The sequence below is a fragment of the Zosterops lateralis genome (assembly GCF_965231275.1).
Source record: "Zosterops lateralis genome assembly, chromosome: 24".
In the NCBI taxonomy this organism is placed as follows: Eukaryota; Metazoa; Chordata; class Aves; order Passeriformes; family Zosteropidae; genus Zosterops; species Zosterops lateralis.
Window position 1 is genome coordinate 2793106 of NC_139784.1, and position 7184 is coordinate 2800289.

The 7184-nt window shown below is 43.5% G+C and overlaps 1 gene segment (V, D, J or C); it reads left to right on the plus strand.

Moving 5' to 3' along the window:
• The first annotated feature begins 283 nt into the window (after positions 1-283).
• On the plus strand, positions 284-5116 carry LOC310918617 (T cell receptor delta constant-like). The segment is given in 5 exons: positions 284-754; positions 3436-3711; positions 4343-4414; positions 4756-4872; positions 4956-5116.
• Positions 5117-7184: the final 2068 nt, after the last annotated feature.

The following is a 7184-nucleotide window of genomic DNA, read 5'->3' on the forward strand; positions in this document are numbered from 1 at the left end:
AAATGCTTTGAACCAACAAAAGAAGTATTGATTATTTCCCTGCTTTTTATGCAGCTTAACTCCCTCAGCCATTTCAGTAGTGTCATGAAATCCCCAAGATCTCATTTAAACTCAACCTTTCTGATATTATTTATGATCCTTCCTTGAAAGCCATACAGTGTTTCTTCCTGTGGTACGTTGGGTCTTAAACCACTTAAGAAATCATGTGACTGCCTGTATAGTCCAAAATTCTGTGTAGTGGAACAGACACAGTTTATGCTATGGAATATATCACTGTGTTTATGGGACTGGGGTATCACAATGATATAAAGAGCCTAGTGTCCTATACAAAAACAAAAAGAGAGAAAAAAGATGAGATATTTTGGGAAAGAAAGGAGATGGGTGACTGTGATGCTTAAGAGCAGAAATAGAACATTGTTTCTATATTGCCTTTTACCCTGGAAAGATAAAAGAGCTCATGGGAATTCTAAAAGGTAGAAGAAAGGCAGAAGATAAAGTTTCCATAGTCCATCAAGCTATTTGAAAACTATTCAATTAACTATTTTTTGCTTTCCAATTTTGGAAGTAAATTTACCTCTGGATCCTCTCATGGACTTGCACCCATGGATAATTAGGAATAATGGCTTCTCATCTCCTGTTTTTACAACACTTTTGAACACCCTCAGGAAAGAGTGAGTTATTGGAATAAGTCTCAGCAGTGTGTGGACACGACAGCTTATATTTGGACCCGGGACAATTCTCACAGTTATACCAAGTAAGTGACATTTTTTTCTTTCTAAAACTTCACTTAAATTTAAGGTTGGGGTGAAAGAAGGAATTTAAAGGCTTGGGTTCACTGAAAGACTTCAATCATGCCTTGAGTGCACTTGCTGTCCAGCCAGGCTTTCAAGCCAAATCCTCCGCTTGGATCTGCTCAGCAAGGTTTCCCAGGAACAACTGGGCTGACTCTGCAGAGCACCATTATTCCATGATCCCCAAACACCAGCAGGGCACTACTTAGTATGTGATAACTGATTCCCACTTTGGACAGCACTCTGGCTCCAATTTCCTGTCCAGTGTCCAATTCTCCAGTGGACTTCCACTGCCTGACTTGGGGCAGGAATGCAGAGCTCAGTGAAGAGCTCAAAGGGCTGAGCAATTTGGAGACAGATCTGGAACTGCCTGGTTTGAGGAGTTCTGGTTTGACACTGGCACCACACTGACATTGTCCCCAGGGAAGTAATTGCACTGCCCTGGGGACAGAGGAGGAAGGAGGTTAAATAGTCTTGGGCTTAAATTCTCACAAGAGCCTCATATCCAAGAGCTCCTGGAAAGAAAGACAACTGTCTCCCTGGTTGTGTGGGTTCTGAAAAGACCAATGTGATGAGCAGGGATTATAAGAATCCTTAGTAATTTCTATCTTTATTTGGAATTCTATGACATATTGTAAAGGTGCATGTCACCCCAAGGTTTTGTAAAGGAATGTGAATGTTGTGTTGGCAGAGAATTTGTGATGTTGACCTGTGTTATTCTAAAGATTCAGGTGCATTAGCATTCTTGCTGCTCTTTCAGCAGTTTTCATGTCTTTAAAGTACTCCAAAAATTTCCCATCGTATTTTACATAGCTAAAACCACCTCTTCTCCTTCCAGAATGATGTGGGACTGCCTTCGGTGTTGCCTAATATCTGTCCATATCTGTAGGATATGTTACATGGGAATAAATGTGTGTTTGGGAATCATGTCTGTGCAGTTCCAGTTCCAAAGGGACAAAGGAAATCAAATTTACCATTCTGAAGAAAGGCCTCGTCTTTCCATGCTCTTCCATGATTTTCTTTTTCTAAAAAAAGGATATATTCACAGCTGAACAGAGACTCTGGGGTTCTGCTTGACTGTAAAAGACATTGAACCTTAAGTATCCATGTCTGTTTTGTGTCTGCTGAAATACTTACTAAGTTGAATCCAAAATTTCCAGGACGTAAACAACTTCCCCCTTTCGGTTTCGAATTCCTTTAGGAGCTACTGATATGTATTTTAAGGTATTTAGAGCACAAATACTTCATTATCCAATCTATTGCAAATTCCCCAATCAAAATGACAAAAAATAACAACCATTAGGGTCTCTGTAGGATAATCCAGGCATATTCTGATGAGGCTCAATGAAGGGCAGAGAATATTTGTCTCTTGGTTCTGGTAAGATTATTCCAGATTAATCATTTATTGAGCATGCTACAGCCCATGACTTTTTAGAACAGAAGGATCCTCCAGTGAGTTTATAAGACTAAAGGGAAGTAGAACGTTCTGTCCAAATAAATGGTCAGAACAGAAAACACAAATCCCTTCCAGAAGAAAGCAGTGGTAGGAATTCATGGCTGTATGGTCAGGTCATACAAACTAGTGAGACTCGGGGGAGGCTTCTGGGGTCAGAAAAAACAAATCCTCTGCTCGCTGAACTACAAGTGCACTGGGTACACATTATTTCTTGCTGATGATCTTGCCCAGGCAGTTATTGCAGAGAAGCAGCTTGTTTGTATTCTGGCTGTTGGGAAAGCCTGGAGAGGAGACCACATGAAAAGCCTTTCAAGGTCTTCTCAGAGAACACAGAATGCACAGGACTGACAGGCTCTGGCCAACCATGGTACAACACGTGGGAAGGCAATGTTGGATTTCTCTTGGCTCTCTGGTTGCTGTGGGTGTGGACAAGTGTGTGGTTCTGCCTGTTGGATCAGGAGAGCCCAGCCACGGACTTCTGGCAGAGCACCATGTGGCTTTCACCTCAGTTCCTCAGCAGTGGCATAGGGCTGATGGGGAAAGGCTGTAAAATCAGAGCCCCTTGATCAAACTTCCAGCCGTAGCCTGGGATGGACAAAATGTTAGACCTGAGGGATCTCTTGAGCTGACTGCAAGGCAGACACCATGCCAAAAGAAAAGCCTAATGCACCTCTCTTTAACCAAGAGACCCCTCAGGATGCTCCTGTCAAATCAGACACATAAATCTTTGTGGATGTGTCTGACAACCTTTCCTAAACTGAGCCCTTTGTGGCAAGGAAGGCTGCTGGAGGATTCTGTCCAATTCCATGTTTTTACTCAAAATCAAATTGCTAACCTGAGTTAAGTCCTGACATTGGTTTTGGAGATCACCCTTGTTTTATCACGTACAACCTGACCTAGAGACAAAGGTATTTCCATTAAAAAAAGAATTCATGGTACCACAATGATTTTTTGGCTACCAAATTCTTTTGACATCAATAGTTTTCATGTAAGACAGCTGGGTGTGAGTTTAAGCAATCTTCTTTCATTTCTTGTACCTCTATTGGCAAAGAATAACTACATAAAATACAGTAAATGTCAATGTTACAAATTAGTCACAGATGGAGTATATGTGAATTTTTGGTCACTCAGCACTTGGGCAAGCCTGCAGTAAAATCAGTCCTGTCCAAACCATGCTTTTCTCTACAGACATGCCAAAAACTTCTGTGCCTCAAGTCATTGTGATGAAATCAAAGAAATTGGAAGAAGGTGGCAGCTCTGGGAAAGCAGCTTGTTTGGCAAGGAACTTCCTGACAAAGAACATCAGCTTGGAGATGCCCTCTGAGGAGGTTGTATATAAACAGAGCACATCCATTCTGACATCAGAGGGGTTGTACAATGCAATCAAAGTGGTCAAGGTGACAAAAGGCACAGAGGTGACCTGCACGGCCAAATTCGACAGGGGCACAATAACAACAGAGCCAGGTACAGTTTGATGGCACAGCTGTCACTTCTTTCTGGAGACAGTGGCCTGTGGGGCTTTGTGTTCTCCTTCTGGACACCACTGCCCTGGGCAGCCAGCAGAAATGACAAAGACATTTGGTATTTCAGCAGGGAGAGCTGAAAGATGTTTCAAAGCATCTGAAAGAAATGGGTTCAACTGTTTAATTACTTGGAGAGACCTTATTTTGCGAAGAAGAGGGAAGACACAATCTATTTGTTCCTAATGTGAATTTCCTTATGACTAAATATCTTACCCTGTGGCAGCAAAGCTGCTGCAGCACAAGCTGGAACAGCCTTTCTAAAACCTAAAAAAAGTTAAAATTGGGTGCGTTGTGAGGGTTTTTTAATGAAATAAATCGTTGTAAATTGTTGGTCAGTTTTCGTAGTCCTGAAGGTCATTCAAATAGTAAAACCCAACCAATGCAGCAATGCTTCTGTTTCCTGCAACTCCATGGAGAAATTGTCTCCTCAAATTAATATTGGAATTATTGACTGATATCACCTGAGCTCCAACTTTCCCTGAGCTGCTGCAGGAAACGTCACAGGAACATTTCTGTAATCTCACATAAAACATAGATATTGTTTAAAATGGCTTTTCTTTATCATGCTACAGAAAAGGTGGCTGAAGAACCAGTAACAGGGGCCAGTGCCAGGGTTTGCAACAGCACAGACCCCTCAGCACAAGGTGAGTTACCCAAACAGGCTGTGAAGTTACATTGCTCTTTGGGGGATAAAGACATGGAAATGGATTTTCTCCACTGCACAGGAGTCAGAACACAACACATTCAGCAGACACAAGCTGCTGTTCCAAGACTGCTCCTGCCATTACACACAAGCCCCAGGAAGCAAAAAGCAATGCAGACAGACCCTGGGCTCCCCTGTTGTTGCCATGTTCTCTATCGTCTGTTCCTTTGCTGCTCTTCCTTTCCCTTAAACTGTCACCTGTGGATTTTCCCACTTTCTTCCAAGATCACAACATCAAAACTCAGACCATGATCCCTGCCCTCTTTTCTGGTCACTGAGCAGATGCTGAAGAGCAGAGAGTGAACATGCTGTCCATGGCTGTGTTGGGTTTGAGAGTCCTGCTGGCAAAGAGCATCGCCATCAATACCCTCATGAGTATCAAGTTGTTTCTCTTCTGAGGTAAGGGAGCACACAGCTATCAAACAGTGGTTCTTAGGCCCAAAGTAATTAAATGTAGCTTATACCCCATTTTGCTCTTCCAGACATGGGGAATAAGGCAAGAGGAACCCAAAGCAGAGCAGGAAAGAAGGTGAACCAGCAGCACAAGGGCCTTGAACAAGCAGGGCCAGAGCTGCTGACAGAGACCACCCAGGACACAAGGCAGCACCTTCCCCTGAAGACATTGAATACTGCTCACTCCTGCCTGGCCAGCTGATTTACACTGAACAGTTTGAAGTGCTTTTGCTGTTTCCTCTCCTCTGAGAACTGAGGACAGAGAAATTTTCCTCATTTCTCCTTCAAAGCCGATCTCCCCACTCTTCTGGCATTTGCACACAAGTGTCCAACCTGCTTCAATAGCTTTGAAAACTCCAATGTTCACTCTGGATACATGGCCTTTGAAAAGCACCTTTCCCAGGCATGTTGTGTTACTGCCTGTGGAACTGGAGTATTACTGCTGAGGTAATTCAAGCCCAGTAGTTTCCATTTGGAGCTTTTTGTTAGATTTAATAACAATAGGTGTGTATTGCAGATGAGAAGAGCTCTGTAGGATCTGAAGTGATCCAATTCAAACAAACAATGACCATGTGTTTATCAAGCCTCTATTTCTTCTGCCAAATAAAGCTCATGTGCATTCTGGGTTCCTGTAGTAGGGATGAAAATAAAGTTGTACTTGGCCACAATGCTATGGGTTTTCTGTGCTCTTTTTTCTCGAGCTGGGACAGAGATTGTTGAAATCCTACTCACCTAAAGCCGTCATGGATTAGCAACACAGCTTTGATAACATAGATTTCCTGCTCACCTAAAGCCGTCATGGATTAGCAACACAGCTTTGATAACATAGATTTCCTGCTGTCTGAATTTGTGTTCTCCAGACTCTGTGCAGGGAAGTGTCTCTCTGGCACATTCAAAAGTCTCAGTGAGGAGAGTCCTTGCTAAAGGCATGAGGCAGGAAAATGCTCATATCAGCAGAGAGGGAACCCTGATGTTGGTGTGCACTCAGTTATAGGAGGAAGGGCCCACCAAAAAATAATATCAAGTGGTTTGATGGAGTGATAGTTCCCATGGCAACTTGGTTCTTACCTAAGAGAGCCCAGCACACACCTTCCCCAGCTCATGGCCCTCTCACAAGCTACAGGCAGGATGCTGTGGTCACCATTTCTGACTCATTTACACCAGGCAGGATTAACCCTGCCCTGCTTTTGAGAAAACAAGTTAACCACATCCTGAGAGGAAAGAAGGCTTTTCTCCCCCAGCTGAGTTCCTGCTGGCTTCAAGGGAGCCTCTGCAGAGGACACAGCAAGCTGTGCTGCATTCAGCTTGGTCAGGTCAGACCCTCAGGCCCTGCAGACCCCCAGAGAAGACCCTGAGCCCTTGCAGAAGCTGTGTGGAATTTACATGGCAAATGCATGTCCAGTGAAATGCTCATTTAGTGCATTCTATCACTATAACATTAGTCAGAGGGAACAATTCATCAGTATTTTTATCCTGATTTTCCAATGACACCCAGAACCTTTTACTCAAGCTCCTCAGACCTTTTCCCAGTCTCTCAGGCAGATTCATATTTTGAGAATACTCCCTTAGACAAAACAACTGGAATCAGATGGACAGGAGGGAAAGGTCAGTGATGAAGTGCTGTTATAATCCCTTAGTCATAACGTCTTGATGAAGTCTGGGACTAGGATTGGATCCAGCCCCACCTCCTCTGAGAAGGAGTTTACAAAGCAGGGGGGTCCTTTCTGTACCTCATGACTCAATGGGAGGGACTTCCCTTTACAGCTCTACCTCTTTCCTGCCCCTGGTCTCTGCATCACTATTTCCAAGTTAATTCTAATTCAATGTTCCTGTCCCTGACTCATCCATGGAGTAAAGCTGCAGAGTGAGCATTGCTGTTGGACTGTGCCACACTTGGGAAAATTTGTATTAAAGCTGTTTTTGCTGACACCTCTGACAGTGAGTGTTTCACTGACCTGAAGCCCTCATTTCATGGCGGGGTCCTAGATTGCCCCCACCGAGCTGTGGCTTTTCACTTTGCATCGGCAATGCAGACCATGCATCTAAAGAAAGCTGGAAAATGGATTGTTCCCAGACCAATAGTAAGATTGTGTTAGGGTGGTTAATTCTACAGAAGAGGACAGAATCTGCAGCTTTGCCAGCTGCCATCAGCTGAGGAATGTTATGTAGAGAACCTGTGCTGCACATTGAAATACCTCCTCTTAAAAGAAGCACATTTGCATTTGAGCCACTCCAGTCCCTGGAGATATTCAAAGCCA